General features: G+C 41.6%; 1 protein-coding gene across 1 annotated transcript in view; it reads left to right on the forward strand.

Moving 5' to 3' along the window:
* The window catches only part of spop (speckle type BTB/POZ protein), a 191,585-nt gene that overhangs the window by 16,928 nt on the left and 148,105 nt on the right, over nt 1-26,552 (forward strand). The window contains exon 2 of the mRNA XM_069904761.1: nt 21,466-21,565. The gene's annotated coding sequence lies outside the window, so the exon portion shown is untranslated. The remainder of the gene's footprint in view (nt 1-21,465; nt 21,566-26,552) is intronic.

The raw sequence follows: 26,552 nt of genomic DNA on the forward strand, positions 1-26,552 counted from the left end.
ACCGAGGTTTAAATCCAGCGCAGTCTGTAAGAAGTTTGTACGTTCTCCCCATGTCTGCATGGATTTCCTCTAGTTTCCCACCCTTCAAAATGTACCAGGGTTGTAGGTCAATTGGGTGTAATTGGGCAGCATGAGCTCATGGGCCAGAAGAGCATGTTACCATGCTGTATGTCTAAATTTAAAAAAAAGCCTGCTAAGAAATGTGTGTGATACACCAATTCCATGAGAGAAATTAATCAGACATACAGCCAATGCATCGAGGTTGCGATCTGTTTGGTTACCAATTGGTGATGTGATTTATAACTTATCTGAGCTGTTGACCAATTCCTTTTCCAGGTTTGATCCTGATGTGCACTCATTTAAGGGTTGACTCCCATTGGTGCTGAACCAGTCAAAGATTTGCCCTCCATTTATCATTGCAAAACCACAGATGTATAGCCTACTGAGAAAAAAATGCATTGAAATGTTGCCAGCCCCCAGATCTGCATGAATTTTATTTTATTCAGAGGTGAAGCAGCAAACTGGTTCATAGAAAATAAAATGAATACCATCATAAAAGTAATTCATCTCTATGGAAATTGCAATGACATTACCTCAATGGCACTTTCAAAACAATTTTTATAAATCAATTGGTAGAAAGGAACTCTCTCAGCACAGGAATGCTATGAGGCACTGAAGAATGGAAGAGATTAACGTCACCTATTTTTTTCTATTGATGTGGTTTTTCCCTGAGAGGTCCAATTTTTAATCGAAACCAAATGCACGGAAACTGTAAAGAATTAACTGTGTGGTAAATGTTCCCCCAAATCAGCCACAACAGCTGCTTCTGTTGACAGGAAATATATTTTATAGAAGCAGAACAATAATTAGCTGAGCTGTGAGGAAATTCTATTATGGACGGTTTCTTGGGCTTGCAATAAATATGACACCAGACTGCTCTCTAGGCATTTGGCCACAAAAGACGTTTACCGTTAAACAGGGCTGGCGGCTCTCTAAACCCATCTCAGTTCCATCTCAATAGATCGAACAAAAGCTATTGTCATTTTCTTTCACTCATTAAATAAGGTACATTTTTGAGTAAGTATTCAGGGTTGTTTGCGTTAAGCGTTGGAGGTTTTTAGACTTAGATCTAAGTTGTGCAATAAATTAACCATACCAATGAAGTTGAATACAATTCTTTTTCTGTATATACTGAACAGGACAGGCAGCATCTGAGGAGAAATGAAAAGGGACAATGTTTTGGATTGATGATCTATCTGCATTTGGAGTTAGTTCTTACTGATTTACTTGACTAGTGAGTTTGTAGGATGATGCGCTATCAATAACTCCAAAGACGAGATGTTATCTGACTGGTTGACTTTTCTTTCTATAAACAGAAGGCACCGTCTCATGTTGTTGACCCAAGCGCAACGCTGTTCCAGCACCAGCAATTGGGGTTCAAAACTGGCGCTGTCTGTAAGGAGTTTGTACATTCTTCCCATGGGTTTCCTCTGGGTACTGGTTTACTCCCACCCTTCAAAATGTTAATTGGGGTATTTGGGAGGCACGGGCTCATGGCCCAGAAGGACGGTTACCATGCAGTATGTCTAAATTTAAAATTTAAATTAAAGTGGGCTGGGGGGTGGGGGTGGAGAAGAGAAGAGGAACTTGGCATTGTATAGAAGAAAGCAGCCTCTATCCATAAGGACCCCCACCCCCTAGGCCACGTCTTCTTCACTCTGATACGACTGGGAGAAAGGTACAGGAGCCTGAAGACGAGCACTCAGTGGCAGAAGGGCATCTTCTTCCCTGCTGCCATCAGATTCCTGAATAAACTATAGACACTACCTTACATTGTCTTTTCCTTTTTTTGCACTATTTTATTGTTTTGTAAAGTGGTTTATTTAAATACTTGTACTGCAGCAAAACAACAAATTTTGAGACAGGTTCGTGAGGCAATGTCCACGTTGATGTTATTCACGGGTTCTGTGGCAAGTCAAGAAGCAATGATCAACCAACACCAAATGAAAGACTTCAGGAGTGTAATTTGTAAACTGAATTTCTTCCGAGTACACTTAACGTTATTATCTTGTTTAATCTCACGTATTGTGCATTATTGAGAGTTGTTTCATGGCAGTGTGGCTTCATCAGCTTAAAAATGAATAGAACTTTTGCCAAGCGATTTTAATTCTGTGTGAAGATATGGCATCTTAAATCCATTGCATGATTAAAACACAGCGACATAATTCAGGGCAAGTGCCCCTGATGGTTGGTTGATCAGAATATTTTTTTCTTTCCAAATAGGACTGTTGAATATTTACTGCTGGTCCCAGAGTAAGTGGACTGCAAGGTCACGAAGGAGAAAGAGTCGATCACATTGATGTGGATCGAATGGCCTGATCATATAACCATTTACAGCACAGAAACAGGCCAGTTTGGCCCTACTAGTCCATGCAGAACATCATCTCCCACCTAGTCCCACTGACCCACATTTGGCCCATAACCCTCCACATCTCTCCTGTCCATATACCTATCCAACCTATTCTTGAATATTAACATCGATCTCACTTCTACCACCACTGCCGGAAGTTCATTCCATACCCCCATCACCTTCTGCATGAAAAGATTTTCCCTTGTGTTTCCCTTAAACCTTTCCCCTTTTACTCTCAATCCATGCCCTCTTGTTGGAATCTCCCCCACTCTCACTGGAAAAAGCCTATCCACATTGACTATCTGTCTCCCTTATAATTTTGAATACCTGTATTAAATCACCCCTCAACCTTCTACGCTCCAGGGAATAAAGTCCCAGCCTGCTCAACTATTCCCTATCACTCAATCCCTGAAATCCCACAACATTCTTGTAAATCTCCTCTGCGTTCTCTCTATACTGTTACTATCCTTGTAATTAGATGAGGATTTCCTTCCTGAAGCAATGCTCCTAATGAACAGCGATTCAGTAGTTTTGTGGTCACTTCTCCTCTTGAAGTTGATTTAACTTCTTGAATATAAACTTGCCAGCTGATGTGGCGGGATTCAAATTAGTGTCTTTGGATTGATAATAAGACCACTCTATATTGGTAATGTGAGAACTCTGCTATTATAGCCCATCATTACATCCTGTCATTACCTTGTTGCTTATTGGAAAATTCATCTCTTGTTCCATCAGCAGAAGAAATTCCATTGTTTTCCCTCTCCCCGCTGCCGCTGAATTGGTGCTGAAGGGAGCTCATGGTACTAAAACTAACTGCTACTCGAGTTCTGTCTCCTGGATGAACTTTGCTCCAAAGTCACTGTGGAGATTAACACTACCTGACCAGTATTCTCACATATGGTTGGCTCTGACTTGTTCAGGTGCCTTGACGTTTGGCGTGGGCAATCATGTCTCTCCACGGTCTCGGACCCTCTGAATTGTAGTTGTTGCCTTCCCTGTTTCTAACCACTATGTTAATCCATCGATAATTTTCATTCTCTTCTTCTTTTTCCCTCCAGCTTTCCAGTTTGACTAAATGTTCTAATGTATCTCTTCGCAGGATGTGTCCAAAGAATTTTGATTACTGTTTTCTGATTCTTTTAAGTAATGTTAGTTTTGTTTTTGTTCTTTGTAGAACTTCTTCGTTTGTTATCCTGTCCATATACGATATTCTTCTGAGAAACCACATCTCTGCTGCAGTGACTCTTTTTTACCATTGCATTTGTGATGGTCCACAACTCGCAGCTGAACATCAATGTAGGAAGAATGTAGCAGCTGGGAATTCTAAGGCAGACATCAATTGCTATTTTCTTGATGTTTGGCTGTTTCTCATTTCTATGAATGCTGTTCTTGCCATTGCTATTCGTGCTTTTCTGTCTATTTCGTGTTTGCTATCACTCGCTACCAAATACAAATGTCTTCCATTCTTGCTTTCCCCTGTTTTTCTCTCGTTCTATTCAATGTAGAAGAGATTGAATTTCATTAGAGAGTTTGACATCTTCGGGAAGTCCCAAACTCTTTAACGTTTGATCAAGTCTGTGTAGTCAACATTGTGCTCACAGTTCAATCACATCAGTGATTAGTTTGAGTGCTGGTCATGTTGCTGAGGGATAAATATTGGCCAATATACCAAAGTGATTTTCTTCCCAGTTGAATGTTGTCTGAATTCTTAACCAACAACTTGAAAAGAAAATGCTTACTTGGTTTAATCTTCATTCAAAAGATGGTGACATACACAGTGTAAATGGAGTTTTGGAAGGCTACCAGTGAGAATGAATATTCTGGAGCCAGCAAGTTAGATGTCATAACTTCAAAGACTAGTAGTAGACATTTGATATGTCCCTGGAAGCAAACCAATGCTGATAAACTGGAGGATTGGAAAAGATTAAAAAGGCCACAGGTCCTATCCTAACATGACAATGAATCAACACAAGATAAGAAAATTCCGAAATGATTATGGAAATTTGATGAAGAATCCATGGATGAAATCCTCGCTCAGGATCTTCTAACACTTTGTACAAAATGATGGAAAACAAATGTTTTCTGGTGTATTCAGAACAACAAATTATTGTCTCAATTGCAAGTATAAAATCTGATGTGTAGTGCTCACAGAGGCTGTGGAAGTTTTTGTTTTCACTCAGAGGACGTGGGGGCCATAGATGGCATTCAATGCCATTCCTATTTAGTATTGAGAAGTTGGTAGTGTACCACTATATATATATATAATATATAAACAAATAGGGAAGGGAAAAAAGATGTGTGCAGGAAATGATCCATTCACCAAAACATATTCATTTCTGATTTCTTCTCATAACTGTTGTATTTATTGGTTGGATGGATTGAATTGCTGGTCGTTGGTTATCCTCTGCATGTTGATGCCAGAGATTCAACAACAGGAAGATGGGGAAGGTGGTTAGGTTCTCTTTTGCTGGAGGTGATTGTGGCCTCGTATTCGAGTGCCATAAATGTCACTGCTTCTCTTCCAAGACTGTCCAGTCAATACCTTGCTTAATGTGAGCAAGTGCTTTATAGCCTGCAAATCTGCAAAGGAAACTTGCTTCTTCGCAAATGTCCCCATCACAAAGTAATGGAAATGGCAGTTTTGAAACAGCCAAATGTTGAGGAAGTCCTGGGCCTGAAATGATTATCTTCCATTCACAATCACACCCTACCTTCGATTTTGCTGGATACGAGCCCAGCTCATGGACCATTTCCCCTGATACCTTTAAAATTTCACTCAGGTTTCTTGAATCCTCACCTAGTCAAACACTGTCTTAATGTCAAAATAGAAAGTCTCACATCAACCCTTCTTTGTTCGTGTTTGAACTGAGGTTATGATGAGATCTGGTATTGATGGTATTGGCAGATCTCAAATATGCACTGGTGGACAGTTTTATTTAATTTTATTTTCTTCAGGTACCTGCCCTCATTTTGTTCATACCTCGTTGAAGGGATCAGGCCCAAAACATTGGTTATGTATCTATCTTTGGAATGCCCGGGACCAGAAGTGCTTCAGATTTTAGGTCTTTGCACTCATTCACTCAGACTTAACGATATATGCATTCACATTACAATACAAATAATTACATCTGCACAAATTAACTGAAGTAGACATATATTGAAAAATCTACACTACTTACATCCGCTATGTCCCATTCTCTGATTTCTGAACTCTATTAAGTATTATGGGACTACAGACAAAAAAAAGTTTTTGATTTTGGATGTTTTTGGTTAAGGAGTTTTCAGATAAGGGGTACTGGGCCTGTATAAATGACCTTGTTTGACCTGCTGAGTTTCTCCAGCACTGTCTTCTTATTCCCCAGGGCCCTACCATTCACTGTGTCCTGACCTGGTGCATCCAGTGCTGGACACAAACCTTCAGCATAACTGATGCATAGAACTGGAAATTATAACCTTTGTTCTAATCAGGTTTTTGAACAATAACTTACATAAATAGGATCTTCCATCTGCATTTCTAATTCTTTCCTATCACTGTAAACTACTCTTAAAATGTGTCTTCAGCCCCTTTCTCAGGTAACAAATGTATTGCTAACTGCAATTTGTTAATTTAGCTTCCAAACTAAATAAACTCAAGACTCCGCATCGTTGTCTGACCTACAGTTGACTCCACCGATGCTTCCAGAACTCGGAACTTCACGTGGTATTTAGTTTCTTTTGCAATAACTTTGGATTATCATTTAAATTATCCCAGTGAAACATTAAATTCTTCAGGATAGATGTCGAGTTGATGTTTTCCCTGACCGTGGTGCCAAGAACCAGAGATCCCAGTTTCAAGATAGTGTTAAACATTCAGGAAATACAGCGTTGAAGAAATTTCTTTATCCAGTTTGTGACGAGCTTTTGGAATTCTCTGCCTCAAGGAATGTTGGCAGCTCAGTCGCTCAGTATATTGAAGGCAGAGGTGGATGGATAATTATTTGGATTTAAACAAATCAAAGGATATGTGATTAGTGGATGTACCTGTAAAAGGTCAGCCATAAGCTTAAAGAACATTAGAGAAGGTATAATGGGCCCAGTATTTTATCTCTTACATTCCTGTGCTGCGACTGCATTCATCGGCAATGCTCCACTGCTCTGAGAATATAATGAGAAAACCACCTGTATCCTATGTAGGCTGGACCCTAAACAACATTAGTGAACATAATGGGTGTTAAAGTCATTTTATGCCAATTTTTTAAACTTTATTTCACAATATGACAGAAAATGCTGGAAATGCTTCATGGGTCAGAACTGGGAAAGGGTGGAAGGACTAGATCACTATCTCCCACAAAGTCAAGGACTGCACTTCCTCACAAAATCTTCCCACCACAACTTCCAGCTTTGTTGCATGACTCTGATTGGAGGGCTAAGGCTCTTCTCTCAGATTTGCTTCCAATCAGAGGATGTTATGAGGATTGCTTGAGGACTAATGGCTGTTGATCCTTTCATTGCATCTCATTGACAATGGATGTGGTAGCCTTTTTCATTTGGCTCTCATCGTCCGACCCAGCTGAGTGCTCATTTGGCTTGGATAATGCTCCAGTGAAGTGCTTTGCAGTGTTAATGGCCAATGAAGTGGAAAGTTGTTGTAACCCAATCGAAGGCACAAACATTATCTTCAAAATATCCCCAGAATCCCTCCCACCCACCTTCCCCTGCCAAGGACCTATGGCATCGGTGCTCTGTTGGTTAGTAAGGGTTTAATTAAGGTGGAATGTGAGTGGAAATAAAAAAGTTGAGAACCACTGGACTAATGAGAAATTGATTCATAGTATGTAAAATACTAAAATAAATAAAATACAGATGCTGGGAATATGAAATAAACACAGATTTGCTGAAAACACTCCAAGTTTGTGTAACGCAGTGGTTCTCAACATTTTTTCCACTCACATGCTGCCTTAAGTAATCCCTTATTAAGTGCAGAGCACCTGTGGTAATGTGACTGGGGGGAAAAAAACAGTTGAGAACCACTGGTGTAAAGATTTAACCGAGCTACCATTTTAGAACAAAGAAGCTTCAACGGGAAGTGTTCACTCTTTCTATTGACCTAATTACCACTTTGACCTGCAGAATAACTCCAGCATCTTCTGTCCAAATGTGAGCAAGCATATTTCCATCTTTGCAAGTCATAGAATTGTATCACACATTGTCATTTACCCAGACGTATACCCAGGAGAAGCCTCTTCTCTTCTCAAGTTGCTATGTGTGCTAGTTTAAAAAAAGCAAGTGGAAGATGTGATCTATGCCAGTGATGTCAGGGCCAAGGGGCTGATTTGGAATAAATTGCTGATGTTTAATACTTCTGCTTTGGATTCAATACATCACCTTCCACTGAGGCAGGCCTATGAGGCTCTATATTTGCAGCTTTATTATTTAATTATGGTGTTAATTTCCTTTGCACTGTGGTACATGATTAAATTGCAGAACCTCTGTGTTCAGAAAGGAATGTCCTATGGGCAGCCTGGAATTTTGTGAATCTTTTTCTATTCCCCCCTCTCTTGAGATGAACATAAACTCACAATTTCCTGTTTCAACAGCACAAAACAAAATTTATATTGAGTACTACCATAACATCATTCTACATGAATATGATTTGGAGTCTTTAAACTATTTCTCAAAGTTTACATTGGCATAAAAATTCTCATTGCCTTTGTGAAGATTCATTACAATTTATTTAGTATAAACTATATCTTAAGAATTCTTCTATATCTGGAAAGAAATCAATCATTGCTAATGTTTTTACTCAGCTCCATGGTCCATATTGATCTGGTGCCATATGTTAGTACTGACATCTCAGGAGAAGTCACAAAAGGTCAATGAATAAACAACTCTCTCCAGGATACCGTGAGCTTTGGGGTTGCAGATTCCTCTGACGACACTTGATTTTAAATGATTACATGATGTGAAAGTGACCAATATCTATATTTGTAAAGATATGAATAGAAAATGCAGGTCTGATGACATCTATGGCAGGAATTTTTTAAACTGCCCCCCCCCTCCCCCACCAAATTCCTATTTCACCTTAACCAATCCCTATGCTCCGTATTTAGTAAGGAGGAAAAACCCAACACCCAACCCCAACCAACCAATTTTCCCTTGCAACCGCTGCAACCGTGTCTGCTTGTCCCGCATCGGACTTGTCAGCCACAAACGAGCCTGCAGCTGGCGTGGACATTACCCCTCCATAAATCTTCGTCCGCGAAGCCAAGCCAAAGAAGTAAGGGATTGCTTAAAGTGAGTGGGAAGAAAAAGGATCGAAAACCACTGTTTTAATTGTCCCTAATTGACTCGTTATGTGCACGGTTTCAGAACTCCAAAGGAAATAGGCCAATGACAATTTTTCTCAAGCAAAATGTTTCAGCAACAATTGGGTCTGGAGCAGTGATTCTCAACCTTCCCACTCACATCCCACCTTAAGGAATCCCTCACTAATCACAGAGTGCTTATGGCATAGGGATTATTTAAGGTGGAATGTGAGTTAAGGGGGCAGTTTGAAAACCACTGATCTAAAGGGATAGCAACAGATTTAATGTTTCAGTTCAATGATGTGTCCTCTATTTGTAGTTTTCAGATGTTGTTGTAGATTTTTGATACATGCAATATTTTTTATTCTTAAAATGTTTATTGCATTGTTTTCTTATTTCAATAAATTAATATGGCCATTCTAAATAGAAGAGGCTTTTTCTATCAGCTTTCTTAGAATTTAGCGTGGGCACATTATATATTGGTATGAAATTGCTTCCGATACTCAATATCTTTGCTGTGTGAATTTGATGTGAAGGCCAAAACTGATCCACTGGTGGTCCAGTTCCTCCCACCGTTCAAAAGGTATGGGGTGGGGGTTGTAGGTTAAATTAATATGATTGGGTGACGGGCTCCTGGGCCGGAAGGACCTGTTATTGCTGTGTGTCTAAATTTAAAATTAATTTAAAATGGTCAGTAAACACTGAGAATTTATTCTCTGTGAATGTTAATATATTCTGCATACAACATGGATACTGTAGTGGTTAACAACATATGCTGGCAGTCTGAAACTCATTTGGATGACATGGCAACATTATATCAAGAGGTCGATTGTTTGATGTGATAATCTTCTCTGATGGAAGCACCCTTCCAGAAACTTCTCAGATCCTGGCAATATATTTTAAATTAGGATTATGTGTGACTTGGAAGAAAATCCACGGAGTTTAGTGTTCCCATGTACCCATTGTCCTTTGTCCTTGTTGGCAGATGCCGTCACAGTAGCCTGGGTGAATAACTGCAGTGTGTTCTGATGACAACAAGCACTGTGTACAAGCAGTGGATGAAATGAATGTTTGGGGAGATTGATATAGTGCAAATCAAATTGGGCTGCTTTACCCTAGATGATTTCAAGCTTCTTGAACATTGATAGCACACCACTCATCTCAACAAGTGGTGAATATTCCATTGTGCTTCTGACTTGTACTCTGTGGGTGGTACAAAGGCCTTGAAGTGTTGGAAATGGAGTCATCCATTACATATTACCCAGCCTCTGAGCTGATCTTACAGTCGTGGTATTTGTGTGGCTGGTCCAGTTGTTTCTGTCAAGGGTGACCTGCTAGATATTCATGCCGTTGAGCTTCGAGTTGGCCTTCTTGTAAGAATCATCAAAGCTTGGCATTTTAGTGGTGTGACTGTTAATTGCCACTTATCACCCCATCTGTATAACTCTGTACTGGATTAGGGGTGGGGGATGGGGGGTGCGGACCACACCGGTGAAACCATCGGAGAAGATGACACCAAAATGACTGTCCATAACATTTTTGTGCAGTGTTTCAGCAGAAATTTATTTTATAAAAATATCCCTGGAGTTAGTTAGAACAAGAGAAATATTTTTAGTCAGCCCAGCTGACATGTATCAATCTACCTACAAGGCTAAAACTTGATGCTAATTTACTTTTTGAACCTTCTAATGTGCTCCGGTCAGAGCTGTCATTATTACCCAATTACAATGGCGCTTTGAATCACGTGGTTCCGTCTGCACGCGCTACACTGTTGTTTTCGTTGCTGCTTTTGTCAAACTTTCTGGTGTTTTAGTTACAATATTGTGGTCCTTCGTATTTGTGCACCTAGATCAGTAACATTAGTACAAAAAATATTACTAAGGGTCATGTAGGGTCTGGAACAGGAGAAGGAGGTCCATGGGGGTGGGGAGGTGACATCATGAGTTACTGCGCTGGTAACGCCACTGTACCTCTGAATGCTGAGTGGTTTTTTTCCTCCAGTGATGTGTCCACCAGAGACCGTGGGCTGAATGGCAGGTAGTTACACAACTTATCCCTTGTCGAGTTTTGAATGACCCTATTTCAGCTGCCACCTCGTCTTCCTATACCAGAAGCTGCAGAAAATGGGAATTTCCTTTCTTACTGCCTTTGGAAACGTACGATATAATTCTATCTATACCTGGTGATCTATCTACTTGGATATTAAATCCATGAAAGATGCAAGATCAAATTCCCAATCTGATTTAAAAGAGACACCACTTGGTCACATTAAAATAGCAGAGTAAGGAATCATACACTTTAAGATTCTGCCTTATGAAACCCAAAAATCTGCAATTTAATCCATATGTTTATATATTTTTCAACTGATTTAATAAATCCATACATGCTAAAATCCATTGTCAAAATAACAGAATTATAAAATTGTGTAAATAGTGTCACTTCAAGTTTTTCTAATGAATCACCCACAACTTTTATATCCTCTATAATTTTCACATATGTTTATGTGAGAATATTCTCATGAAACATAACAAAAGGTAATTTCTAAGCCTTTTGTTGAACTTTTAACTTGAACCAAATGCACTTCAATTTGATGAATATGGTTTCACAAAGTTTGGAATCATTCCGACCTTATTCCATTTGTTGAAGGAACAAATGTGATATCCAAAGTCTGTGTAAAATGTGATAATCTGACATCTAGCTAAAGGAAACATAATTTCTTGTCTCTCTTGGAAATAACACAACCACAAGGTCTCACATGAACATTCCTATCACCACAGTACGTCGTAATGTTTTCTGGGTTGTGATTTTTTTTTCAAGACACAAAATATGTAAATAATGTAATATCTATGCAGAATCGGACTTCATTACATAACAATTTTGGCACATGCTGGTTTTCAAGCAGAAGCAGCCCCAATTAACACTGGATTTAATCATAGGTGTTTTTCATTAGACTTTATTTTTCCAGATGTGGCTTTTTAGTGTGAGTCCAAATTTGAAACAAATTTGAATAGTCTAGACTTCCCTGTTTGAAAGCTCATTCAAAATTCCAACCAAATGTTTTATTTCAATATTTCTAGGATGACCTGCCATGCTTTAATCCCTGCTATTGTAAGGCCCATCACCACCAGATCACGGGGTAGTTTAAGATGAAAAAGTCCTTTGATTTAAACCCTTGTTGAAGTTTGCATTGTCCTACAGGCTGACGTAAGCCTATATTGTTTTGTTACGATCAAAACACAACCAGGAATGAAATTTTCTTCATTTAAAAATAACTTTAGACATACAGCATGGTAACAGACTCTTCCAGCCCATGCAGCCCAAATACCACTGTGGTGGTAAACCACTTGCCTACTGCAGGGGGCAACCTCTCTACCTGCAGGAGTGTAAGGGGACGGGACAACACCTGGCCGGCTGTCAGTCAGCCTGAATGGATCAAGCCCCACCCAGTCAGGTGTCAATCACCCTCCAGGATATAAGCCTGCGCCGGCCTCCCGAGGCCTCACTCAGAGTTGCTGCAGCCACAGCCGGCCTGGCTCTGTGGAAGTCTTGGTGGATTAAAGCCTGTTGTACAGTCTTTACCTTGTGTGTGTCTGATTCTGGATAACAGTGCACCACAACCACAATTAACCTACAGCCTCATACGCTTTGAAGGAAACCATCTGTGGAGGAAATCCACACAGATGTGGGAGAACTTAGAAACTCCATACAGACAATGCCAGATTCAAATCCGGTTCGCTGGTGCTGTAACAGCGTTGCACTAATCATTACACTAACCACCCAGATTTTTAAATGTTTTGGCTTGGAATCTTGGGAAGCAATGGGCCAGGAGGAGAATACGTGTTAATGTTACTGATGCAATTGTGCATACCTTTTGAGATGTATATTAAAATATAAATACAGTAAAATCACTGTTAACGGGCATTAAAGCAACCAGCTGCCTCAACCAACCAGCAACATGCAACCTCAAGCAACTGGAAAATTCACTTATCTGGCATCTACCAGTCCCCATAGGTGCCAGATACCAGGGGTTTTACTGTACTATTTTCTCACTATTTTAGGCTGCTCGAAATGATATCCAGGAGGAAATGTATTCACTTGTCTCTGTTTGCACAATCCTTCAAAACTTTAATATCAATGTCAGGACCAGTGGAGAAAGTTGGTTGGGTTCCAGTTTACAGCTGGGGATGGGTGGCCCAAGTTGGGATTGGTGTTAGTTGTGAGGTTAAGGGGGCGTGGCAAGATGGCATAGAAGACAGACGTGCAATTCCACCTTTCACCACCTAGTTTTTTTAAATACCAGTTTTTAAAATTTATAAAAGTGATTAAAAGTACTATTTACAGTTATTGGAATACTAGAGGACTACGATGGCTACCAATGTGAAAAAAATGAAAGCTCAATTACAGAAGAAACGACCTTACAAATAGTGTCGAAGAATTGAGGCCTACCTGTTTAATTGAAACCACGGAGTCGTCGTTGGGAATCCCCAAGGTTCAGAGGACTCCTGCCTGGTTAAGTATGACACCAGCGCTGATCTTGCCTCTGCAAGATGGCGCCAGCTTGATGACAAGCGCGGGTGGTCTGGCTGAGAGAGAGGCCCTCAAGCTCGTGATGTTGTCGGGTGGGCTGGGGACGCGTAGTATTGCGTTGGAGGATGCACCTGCCCAGTCGCTTGTCCTACCGGACATGCGCGGTGCTTTGAGGTCGGGGTGCCGTCGTCGGGGGTTCAGACCCGCAGCTGCACTGTAAGAGGACCAGCGGTGCCTGAAGAAGAAGTCTTGCCTTCACTGGGCAGCACACAAGAACAAATAAAAGTGGAGTCCAGGGAAGGTAGACCTCAAAGGGAGGTAATGGAACCCAGAATGGATTCTATTTGTGCTGTTTTGGAAGGGATTGCCTCGAGATTTTTGGAAATTGTGAGGTTAAGGGAATGGGGAGAGAACAGAGAGAATTGAAGATCAAGGTTGAAGGTGGTAGATATTGTGATCGGTGAATACTAACCCAATCTCTACTTAATTAGTTCCAGTACAAGGGCAGCACAGATGGCGTAGCAGTTAGCGCAAAGCTGTTACAGCACAAACGATTGAGAACGAGGTTCAAATCATGTGCTGTCTGCAAGGAGTTTTCAACGTTCTCCCCTTGTCTGCATGGGTTTCCCCCAGGGGCTCCAGTTTCTTCCCACCTTTCAAAATGTCAATCGGGTGTAAATAGGCGGCATGGGCTTATGGGCCAAAATGGCTTGTTACCGTGCTCTGTCTAAATTTTTAAAAATTTACAATAAATGTGTTGATAACAATCATCTCCAAAATGAAAAATACTTTTAAGTTTTTGTAAACTAAAGGTACTGTAGATGCTGAAAATCCGAAATAAAGCATAAAATACCAAAAACACTCAGTAAGTCGGGCAGCATCTTCAGAAAGTACATCAGATTTAACATTTTTGATTCAATATTCTTTGTCTGGACTGGGCAATGGAAAACAAGTTAGTTTGTGGTAGTACAAGGTGTAGGGGATGGGTAGATAAAGGGAATACCTTTGTTAGGTTGTGGTCAAATATGTTAATTTGGCACGTAGAAGCAGATTACGCTCCTCCGCCTCTGTTATGTGTTGTTAATCGCAAAGCAGTGGGACATCCCCAATGGGTCAACTTGTACTCACAGAAAAAGACTGAGCCAATTGTGATTGTATTCACCGCTGGAGTCCTTTATTGAGTTTTATACCTTATGGAGACTGAAGGCAGTCAGTATCAAGAGGGGAGGGGTGAGACAGAGGGGTGGTGAGCAGATGGATCCGGTTTGGGGGATGGGGTGGAGTGGAGGCAGCTGCAGGAGGGCGATCAGTAGCAACACAAAGGCTCTCTCTGATGCAATCTCATGTCAGGAAGAGGAAAGATTAGGGGAAAGGAGAGGGGGCAGATGGGGAAGGGGCTACAGTGGGTGAAGTGTGTGTATTGTAGGAAGGGAAGCAGATGAAATTTTAAAAAATTAAAAATTCCAGCCATTGAGACCTAGTTGTGCAATTAATTTTTGGCGGGAAGGTGGAAACTGGAGTGTCCAGGGAAAACTCAGGCAGAGGCGATGGGATGGAGTGGGGACATGGAAAAAGGAACAAAATTGCGAAGACCAGAGGTTCTGACTGGCTGCCTCATGGTCTGGTGTGGGACACCAATACCCCTGAGCATAAAGCCCTGGAAAAGGTAATGGACACAGGCCAGGACCTCACAGGACAAAGCCCTCCCCACTATCGAGAACATCTAGAGGGAACGCTGCTGTTGGAGAGCAGCAGCAATCATCAAGGATCCACCCAGAACATGCTGTTTTCGCTGCTGCCATCAGGAAAGAGGTCTCAGTGCCACAAGACTCGCACCATCGGATTCAGGAATAGCTGCCTCCCCTCCACCACCAGACTCCTCAGAATCAAAATCCATTGTCAAGAACAAGTAATGAAATTTGTTTCACAGCAGCATCAAAGTGCAAACATTCATATTATAACCATCTCATGACATTACTAAAAAGAATAAAAATAATACTGCACGAAAAGTAAGGCAATGTCTTTGGTTCATTGATCATTCAAGGAATCTAATGGTAGCGGGGAAGAAGCTGGTCTTGTGCTGTTGAGTGCTCGTCTTTAGGCTCCTGTACCTTTTTTCCAATGGTAGCAGAGTGAAGAGGGCCTGGCCTGGGTGGTGGGGGGTCTTTGAAGATAGAGGCTGATTTTTTAAGACGCTGTCTTATGTAGATGTCTAGATGGAGTGAAATCTGATGCCTGTGATGTCACAGGCAGTTAACAACCCTTTGGAGTTTATTCTTGTCCTGAGAGTTGGCACCTTTGTACCAGGCAGTGATGCAATCAGCCAGAATGCTCTCCACGGTACAGCTGTAGGAGTTTACGAGAGTCGTCAGTGACTTACAGAATCTCCTCGGACGCCTCACGAAGTATATCCGCTGGCAAGCCACCTTTGTAATTGCATCAACGTTGAGGCTCCAGGACGGATCCTCGGAGATGTTGACACTCAGGAATTTGAAGTTCTTGATTCTCTCCACTACTGAGCCCTCGATGACAACTGGGTCGTGTTCCCCTGAAATTTTAATAATCTCTTCAGAATTGTGCTCAACTGTAATGGTTTGGGATCTGACACACACAGACAGACACACACGCACACAGACAGACACACACGCACACAGACAGACACACACGCACACAGACAGACACACACGCACACAGACAGACACACACGCACACAGACACACGCACACGCACACAGACACACACACACATACACACAGACAGACAGACACAGACAGACACACACGCACACAGACAGACACACACGCACACAGACAGACACACATGCACACAGACACAGACAGACAGACAGACAGACAGACACACACACACACACAGACACACACACACAGACACAGACACACACACAGACACACACACACAGACACAGACACACACACAGACACACAGACAGACACACACACACACAGACACACACACAGACAGACACACAGACACACACACACACACACAGACAGACACACACACAGACACACAGTCAGAGGCAGGGGTTAAGTATTAATAGTTATTAATAAAAATTATTGCTTTGAAGGTACCATTGTCTTGGTCTAGGTCCGAACAACACCCTCCACCCAGGCCACAACCATCAGGAAAAAAAGTACAGGAGCCTGAACCTTACGACTCAGCGGCACAAGGACGGCTTCTTCCCCTCCACCATCAGATTTCTGAATGGACAATGAACCACAGACACTACCTCACTTTCTCCTATTTTCTTGAACTATTTATTTAATTTTGAAATATAATTTATAGCAATATTTGTACTGTAATTCTGCCACAAAACCATGAATTTTGTGACATGTTCATGATTCTGATTCTCCTTTATTCTGTTAGAATTAGTGATCACATTAATTTCAGAACATGGTGGCAGTGATTAGTGTTAATTGGTGCATGGATAATTTTAAATTTTCATTCCATTCTGGCTTGAAGGCTTTGAAGATTCATCCGTTATATTTTGATCAACTGTGTCCACTGGATTAAACGTGAAAGGATTTGCCTTCTTTCTGTAGCACACTGTTTGATTAAATTAATCCATGTAACAGTTTAGAGGAGTATTGAATTACCCATTGATTCAGAGCAATGAGATATTGTCCCATGTTATGCTGGGTGACGGGCATGGGCGTGATGTGGGCAAATAGTGTTCGTGAAAGTAGCTCGTTGGTGCAGACACAGGAACTCAGCAGGTCAGGCATCATCAGGTGGGGTGGGGGGGGTGGCGGGAAAGAAAATTGTTGACATTTCATGTCGAGACTCTATCAGCCTCATGTTCTCTCTGACTGCCTTTTCCTGGTATTCCTGTTCAAAAAGTGTTTGTGCAGTATAATGCTGATTCTTTTGTTGTTGACAATCAGAATTTATTGCATGAACATGTCACAAAATTTGCTATTTTGCAGCAGTATTAAAGGTACAAATATTGCTATAAATTGTGTTTTTAAAAAATAAAAAAAATTAGTGCAAAAGACAGGAAAGTGAAGTGGTGTCTGGGTTCATTGTCCATTCAGAAATCTGATGGCGGAAGGGAAGAAGCTATTTTGTAATGTTGGGTGTTCGTCTTCAGGCTCCTGTGCCTCCTTCCTGATTGTAGCAGTGTGAAGAGGGCACGGCCTGGGTGGTAGACTCTTGTAGGTGCCCTCGATGGAGTGAAGACTGATGTCGCAGGCCGAGTAAACAACTCTCTGTAGCCTTTCCCTGTCCTGTGCTTTGGCACCTCCAGTGATGCAACCAGTCGCAATGCTCCACCTCCAGTGATGCAACCAGTTGCAATGCTCTCCATGGCACACTTGTAGAAATTTGCAAGATTTTGATGATGTGCCAAACCTCCTCAAATATTCTCTCCGTAAATTGCTTGCCTCTCATTTTGCAGCTTCTAATTCTTGTTTTGACCTTGCATTCTCAATAGTCTTTTTTTTTCCCCCATAACCCTCTCATACCATTGGTTATTACCGTGGCCTTGGTGAGCTTCAGTGGGTTATTTTGCCTGTGATTTGCTGTCCTCTTCCCAAAACTTTTCAAGATTCCTTTATTGTCATGTAATTAAAAACAGGTGTAAATATTACATGAAATCGCCTTTAGTTTGCTATAAAGCAGACAGATTCAACATCAGCAGAAATTGCACGGTGCCTCTTGCAGAAGAGTCACCGTGTATCTGTGAATTCGCCTCCAGTGCTCCCACAAGCATATGGACTCCAATCCAAACTGTTGGCAGCCTGAGCTCCAGATCCGAACCTCTGTCTGTTGGGTCCCAGATCCCATCCCACGAGCTTATTCCCATAAGGGCCATTTACAATCAAGTTACTCCTGGAGCACTTTTTTGCCCATTACACCATTGCTTCTGGATCCCATCCAAGGAAACTGGGGATAAGGATGGAGCATTTCTGATTTGAGGCAGGAGACATTCTTCACTAAATTCCTGCCCAGTCCTTCTGAATTGATTCACAGGAGGTACGCTGAAATGAATTATTCATTGGTAAATGTACCAAAATGCAGTGAAAACACGGAATTCTGCAGACATCGTGATGGAAATAAAAACACAATGCTGGAGAAACTTAGATAAAGATGTTTCTGTGCTGTAATGTTCTGTGGTCCTATATGTAACCAATGTTTCAGGCTTGAGCTCATCAAGGGATGAGCAAAATGTAGGCAGTCGCTCAAACAAAATGATGGGGAGGGGGAGGGGGAGGGGCAGGGGAAGTTGCGCGGACCCAAAAGCAGGAGGTAATAGGAAAATAAGGGAGGGAGGCCACAGCAGCAAACAGGGGATGGAGGGATGACTGAGAATGGAGAGGGAAGTGGGTGGAGAACTAAGATGAAGGGAAAAGGAAAAGGAGGGAGTTCAGGGATTAGGCTAGCGGAAATTGGAGGTGGTGTTAATGCCATCTGATTGGAAAGTGCCCAGACAGAAAATTAGATGAACAGTAGAAAGCTTTGCTTGCTATCCAGGCAAGTCAATGCATACTCAAATACAGTAGGTTATGTAATAATGAAACAAAAATGCAGGATGCAGTGTAACGGTAAGTCAAATTGGGATACAGAGAAAAATAGAATTAAGACAGTGCAAGGGCATCAACTTTTAAGCAAAAGTCAAGCAAGGATCTTAATTAAAAACTAGATTAAGGGGATGAATGGGAGAGGGAGGCGTCCAGACCTAACAGACAAGAGGTGTTAATTGGATACAATAAGAAGAAAGGTGAGATTTAATTTTAATTTAGAACTGCAGCATGGTAACAGGCCATTATTCTACACCCTTGGTGTAAGGAAGCTGGAGCCCTCTGGGAAAAACCCACACAGACACAGGGAGAACATATAAATTCCTTATAGGCAGCGCAGGATTCGAACCCCGATCGCTAATGCTGTAAAAGGCATTGTGCTAACTGCCATTGTCTGAAGAGAGAGAGAAAAAAACAAGAGGAAAGGAGACAAGGGGAACCAAAACTGTTTTGGGAGGGGATGGGGTTTAATGTAAACTGGAGAAGTTTATGTAAATGTTGTCTGTTTGGAGGGTGCCCAGACAGAAGATGAGGCATTGTTCCTCCAATTTGCAGGTGGTTCTCAGTCTGTCAGTGCATGAGACCAGGGACATACATGTCAGCAAGGAAATGGGTCCTCCCAGTCCTTAATTCAAACACTGCAACACCGGCTGAGTTTCTCCAGGATTTCTGTAGGTTTTTACTATAATCTCAGTATCTACAGCTTTCATGTTTCACTCAATAAAGATTCCTGACCTGAAACATTGTCATGTCTACCCATGGATGCTGCTTGAGCTGTTGAGTACTTCCAGCAGCTCATTGATTGCTCAATATTTCAGCATCTGCAGTTTTGCGTTGCTCTGTTTATCTGCTGGTGTTGTGTCCACGCCCAGTTCAAAGAGCTATAAAACTGCCTTAGTTCACGTTGATACTTACCAACTGTGCTTCTTTGTGCTCATTTGTCAGCCTCTTCTCTCATGCATAAAGAGTTCTACCAAAGCCTGTTGGGATACTTGACATCATATCTTCAGCCACAAAGGTTGCTGGGATGGGAATGGGTCTGAGAAGCTAAAACTGCAGTGACCAGGATAAGCTGTGAGCAAGGTTCTCTGGTCGATGCAAGCAGGGGAACAGATAACAGAACCTGAGCAAAAGAAAATGGGAAGACAAGGTGAAGCCGTCAGGCCAGGCATGTTTCCTCAATTCAGAGAAAAAAAATCCACAAAACAGCAAAAATCTCTCTTCCCTTTTCCCTCTGAGTCCTTTCACACAGCCCGGTAACAGGCCTTTCTGGCCCACAAGCCCGTGCTGCACAATTACAGTCAATTGACCTGCAACCCCCATACATTTTGAAGTTTGGGAGGTAACCGGAGAACCCGAGATGGGGAGAACTCCTTATAGACAGCACTTGATTTGAAACCAGGTCACTGGCAGTGTAATAGTGTTGTGCTAAGCTCTGTCACTTCCAGTGGAATAGGTGGGAGAATGTAGCTCCGGAACCGGCTGCGGGTGTGTGTGAAGCGACATTCAGGTGGCGGCACTGTTCTGGGATCTGGAAGGTCCACAGCAGGAAGAGGCACCGCGGAGCAAATACCAGCTCCTGTTGACTGTGGTTGTAGTCCCGCCCGCTTTCAGGTGCCTAGGGGGAGCGCTTGGAAGCAGAGAATTCACCTACCCGAGGTGGGTTGGGTAAGTACTCCTCGGGTTAGGGTTCTCCGCTTTCAGGTGGCCTTCCCACAACCGCATTCACGTATTTTAGGTAGCTTTACGTTGGGGACTTCAAGCCACCTGAAAGCGGCTTATGCTAACTGTACGACCAAAATTGCTGATTGGATGGCTGATACAGATGGAGAAAATCAAGTTTTCTGAAATTGTTGAATTTGATATGGATTTCAGTTTTGTTTGATCCCATTCACTCTTTGACCAGCTCACTTTGTTTGGACCTCATCCTTGCTTTTTAACCTAGCAGAAGCAATCCGTCTCCCCCAGCTTTAGAAGGTATTTTTGTCCCTTTCTTCATGCTGAGGGTCTTTCACCTGTGGCATTGGCTCTGTTTCTCTCATCAATGATGTGGACTGACCTGCTGAGGATTTTCAGCAAATTTTGTTTTAGATTTCTAACATCTGCAGTTTACATGAAGTTCACCTTCCTCCAGACGCTTGTATTCTGCATTACATGGATTTGGATTTGATAGAACTTAATTTTTAGGGAGTCCATGATTATATTTTTTTTGCTGGAGGTGATTCTGCATTAAAATAAAACTATATCTTCTCAGAATCTTCCTTAACAAATTAAATTTCAACCTGCTTCCAGGCTGATAGATCTATTTAAATTCCAATGATGTTTTGGGATTCAAGGAAGATTGATAAACAGTGGAATGCAACCCGACAAGTTCAAACAAATTCTTAGCTTACAATGCAGTGAAATGTAACAAAAATCAGGTAGAAATATATAATTTGACTTGTGGAAACACCATTAAATTTGTTAAAATGCTTCAAGCTACAGATGTAACTGTCATGTAGTTAGGAGTTTCTAGACAGAACAAATTGGACTGACATTTCCTGGTGATAATTGGACCAAACCAATAAAATGTTGCTGAGAGATAAGAGAAAATAGAAAAGCTTGATGTTGACGAATCACTCTCCAGAATGTTGGGAAAGATAATAAAATCCGTTGGTAGCATCTACTTGGTGTAGAACTAATGTCTATCTTTTTTTTTGAAAAGGAAAGCCATCGGATTTCGCATATCTCTGGCCTCAACGTATTTTCAAACACTGCAAGATTTGGTCTACATGTTGCCGTTTTTTTGGACATATCGCTGATGAGTGAGTTTGCAAACTTAGCTTGCCGGAAGCATGTGACTAGTTCGCACACATTCATTGAATTTTGGGAGTTGGGGGGCATAGCCAAAAAAAAAGTTGTGAATGGCTGGTCAGTGGGTTTCAACCTTTTTCTTTCCACTTACTTACCATCTTAAGTAATCCCTATGCCATAGGTGCTCTGTGATTAGTAAGAGATTGTTTAAGGTGGTATGTGGGTGAAATGAGAAAGGTTTGAAAACCACTGTTTAAATCGTACCTAATTGGCTCATTATGTGCATGGTTTCATAAATCCAAAGGAAATGGGCAATGACAAATTTTCTCAAGCAAAATATTTCAGTAACAATTGAGTCTAAAGCAGTGATTCTCAATCTGCCCTTCCCACTCACAAAGAACCTGAAGTAATCACAGAGCACTTGTGGCATAGAGATTACTTAAAGTGGTATGTGAGTGGAAAGCAAAAGTTTGAAAACCACTGGCCTAGGTTACACTCCATAAAGTATTGGCATCATGTTTCTAAAAAGGAATTGGCCAGAGTTGGGTTTCCGCTGCTATCTTTATTATTTGCTTTGAGGTCCTCTGCACAGCCATGATCTGTTTTTTTCGGGAGAGCAGGGGTTCAAAGCAAAATCTGGAGTAAAGTTAAGAGCATGGCTGACCAGCGTCAAGCGAGGATATTACCATGCCACAGCGGAAACATGATGCAGTCTTGTTCTCATGTCAGACATTAAGTTAAATCCTTTACAAATTAAAATTGGGCCAATCGACATTAAAGTCTTCAAGCATTGATGCAGAGCTGGAGAGGCAGTGTGTTTTATCTGACAACGTCGAGTTTATTTTGCCATATTTTCTGCTTAAAGATGCCTCCCACAGGCACACTCTCCATCCCCAGGTACACAAACATTTTTTTTTGACAGGACAATCAAAGGTAAATATTTGCATCTGTTTGCAAGTGGACAATGTGTTTGAGGTCAAGTGGTAACTTCAATTAATGCATAATTTCATGACCGTTTCAGTCGAAAAGGGTTCAAGTCGAATGTTCTATAAAGCACATTTGATCTAATTGTATCAAAACCTCTTTCATATGATCCTTTATCCAAATTGACAGTGGTGTCAGGAGTCCATTACCTGCGCTGGAGTTAGAGGAGAGATTTGAGCATGCATTATGAAGGAGGGAGAGGACAATGAAAGAGGGGAGTAAGGTGGTGATGATAACGAAAAGAAATGTGAGGAGAAGGAATAGGGAAGTTGGGGAAGGGAGGAAAGGATTGAAGAGCAGAAGATTTATTTTTTTTAAAAAAAGATAGATTCATCAGATTCCTTCCTTTTAACTTTAATAATCTTTGCCTCCTTGCAAAGAACTGCAGCAATTTATTTTGACAAAGATAAAAGCTTGTATTTGAAGTTGAGCTGTGCCCAATCTTCCAGAACAAGCTCATTACAGTTTAGGAATGTTGGCTGCCAGTCTCCTCCAGCCAAGCTCAAAACTTTAGCGAGGCACTGTCACCGAGAAGGATGGGTTGGCCTATTCATCTGATTGTCCATTTACTGAAAGATCTGCCTCCCACTCCCATGCTCACATATCTGCCCATGTTCTTGTACCATCCTGCCAAGACCACCTGTAAATTGGAGGAACAACACCCGATTTTCTGTCCTGGCATTTCCAGCTGGATGGCATTAACATCAGTGTCTCCAGTTTCTGCTAGCCCACTCGCCATTCTCCCTCCTTGGCTCTCCACCCCCTCAGAGCCAGACCTCCTCTCCCTGTTTGTTTTGTGCCCTCCCTCCCTTATCCACCTATTTCCTCCTGCCTTTGGGACCGTGCTCCTCCACCCACCCATTTACCCCCCCCCCCCCCCCACTAACATCACTAGAAGGGGTATGGGGATGCAGACCACACTGGGTGACACCATCAGAGGAGGTGATACCAAAATGACTGCCTATAAAAAAAATTTGTGCAGTGTTTCATGAGAAATGTATTATTTTTTATAAAAATATCCCTGCAGATGGTTATAAGAACAAAAACATTTTTCATAAGCCCAGCTTACATGTATCAATAGACCTACAAGGCTAAAACTCGATGCTCATTTACTTTTTGAACCTTCCGGTCAGAACTGTCATTATACCCCAATTACAATGACACTTTGAATCACGTGAATCCGTCTGCACGCACTATAAGCATGCGCTGTTGTTTTTGTTGCTGCTGGTGTTTATATAGACGCTGCTTTTGTCAAATTTTCTGGTGTTTTGGCTACAATATTGTGGAAATTAGTATTTGTGAACCTACACTGATAACTCTTTTTGAGAATGAAGTAGTAATTAAAGGAAAAGAAGGAGAAAAATCAAAAAAGGGCTTCCACTCAGTTACTAATAATGTTGTAACTAATAAAGCAGTAATTCAATGTAGAAAGATTTTACAAAACAGTTCTGTTGTTAGTCTGTTGTTATAATCTAAGAAATATTACATTTAAGCACATTACAACTATATTTATCATATATTGTTCTATATTTTTACAACTTTTTTTCCAAATATTGCTAATTTGTGCAGGGATATTCTATCGGGCCACATGGAATATGATAGAGTATTTTCATTTAAAGGTGGAATTTTAATTTTGCTCATTGTTTATCTCACTATCATTGTTGTTACATTCAGTGATATATGGGAATTACGATTTACAAGTAACATCAGTACCAAAAACATTACTAAGGATTCTGTATGGTCTGGTACAGGAGGAGGTGGTGAGGGGGCGGGGGGGGGGGGTGACACGATGAGTTACCGCGCTGAGTGACACCAACCCTAGTGATTCCACTGCCCCACCCCACTTTTTTGTTTGGATACCTGCCAACATTTTACCAAACCTTGACGAAGGGCTCAAGCCTGAGACGTTGATTATATATCTTTGCTATGTAGGATGCACCGCTTGACCTGATGAGATTCGCCAGTGTTGTGTTTTTACTTCAACCTCAGTGTCTGCAGACTTTCATTTTTACTACTGAAAGATGGACTTTATTGGTGGTTGGGTGGCCTCTATCTTAGTAAAGTCAGACTTCCCCATAATTATACTCGCAGTCCGTACCTATTCAATTTCTTTTAGGTGATGGGAGCAAAAAGACCTGGTCTTTGAAAGAGAAGTACAAATGTTGCCGCTTATGTTCACAAAGAAGAGAATAGTCTTGATTCTACGAGGGCTTGCTTCTACAATAGTGTCAGGTGCCCATTATCTGTGTTGGAGTATATCCTGGGAAGGAAGGAGAGGATGATGAAAGGAGAGTAAGTAGTGAGTTGTATAAAAAGGGGCAATGAGTCGGCATACAGGATGGAGGTTGAAAACTTGGCTGAATGTTGCACCAATAACAACCTTGCACAAAGTCATCAGAATGAAGGAGCTGATTGCTGACTTCAGGTAGGGAAAAATTAGAGGTGTATAATCCAGTGATCATTGGGGAAATCAGAAGTGGAGGGTGTGAGCAAATTTAAGTTCTTGGGAGTCACTATCTTTCCTGGACCCAACACAGTGAAGGCATCATGAAGAAAGCATGTCAGAGCCTCTCCTTCCTCAGGAATTTGCAGAGGTTTGATATGAGATCGAAAACCCTGGCAAATTTCTACAGATGTGTGGTGAAAAGTGTGCTGACTGGCTGCATCACAGTCTGCTATGGGGACACCTGACCGGTAAGCCCTTCAAAAGGAAATGGACATAGCCCAGGACATCACTGGCAAAACCCTCCCCACCACTGAGAATATCTACAGGGAACGCTGTCATCAGAGAGCAGAAGCAATTATCAAGGATCCACATGACCTAGGAAACGCTCTGTTATCACTACTATCGGTGCCACAAGACTCACACCACCAGGTTTAGGAACAGCTGCTCCCCCTCCACCATCAGACTCCTCAACCACAAATTCAATCTGGGACTCAGTTCTGCCCTTCTTGCCTTCTCCATCCTCTCAAATGCTGGTTGTGATGCCTGGTTCCCATGTACCACTCTCTATCATTCTGCAGCCTGTGATGGTCCTTCGACCACAAGTCACTAGCAGCCCACAGCCTGTGTGGGTCCTTTGACTGCAAGTCACCAGCAGCCATGTCAGACTTTGTCAAATAGATTCGTTTTAAGAAACCTCACAAGGAAAGATGGCAGCAGGACTCCAAGGGTTAAATTACAAGTGGAGATTAGTGAAACCGAGTTAGATTCCCTGAAATTTAAAAGTTAAGGATGATTTGATTGAAGCTTTTGCGATAATAAGGGGAACTGATAGCATAGATAGGAAAACCTTATCTGTTGTCTGGGGAGTTTACTTCTGGGGGTTGATCAAAAAAATTACAGCCAACTCTGTTGTGATTCCCACTGGGGATGAATTCACTGCATTGGACAGGACTTCACATGCAGTCCTAAATATCCATTTCTCCCCTCCTCAATAAAACACTTCCAAAGATGAGGCTGGTAAAATATTAGAACACTTTGCCACATTTGTAATGCAGTGTTATGCAATGAAGTCGTCTCCAAGGGGGACTGATATGAAATTGCACAAACTCATTTTACCCTGAAACTTACAACTGCCAGAGATGCCAAGATCTGGATTTCACAATCCAGCAACAATAGTATAGTCATGTAATGTGGGTATCAGATTAGGCCATGAAAACTACAACTGCCAGTCTCTCTTCCCTGGAACACTACCTCATTCAGCAAGCTTTTGCAAATCCACCCCATTATGGCTTGCTGTCAAATTCTATTTAGTGATACCTTTGTGAGGCTATCATGTGTTTTTTAAAAGGAAATTGATGAAAGGAAATTGTCCATCCCATGTACTACTTTTGTAGATAATGAAATATTTGTTTCAATGCCGACAAGAAATGTTAGTAATTTTTATGTTGTCATTTTACTGGGTAATTAAATGGAGAAGAGTACAGATTATTATAAAGTGGTCTGGGCTTTGTCCATCATTATGTTAATCATGGCTGACTAAGGCCACTGGCGTAAGTATCAGAAAACAT

This window comes from Narcine bancroftii, chromosome 12 (genome assembly GCF_036971445.1).
Source record: "Narcine bancroftii isolate sNarBan1 chromosome 12, sNarBan1.hap1, whole genome shotgun sequence".
NCBI lineage: Eukaryota > Metazoa > Chordata > Chondrichthyes > Torpediniformes > Narcinidae > Narcine > Narcine bancroftii.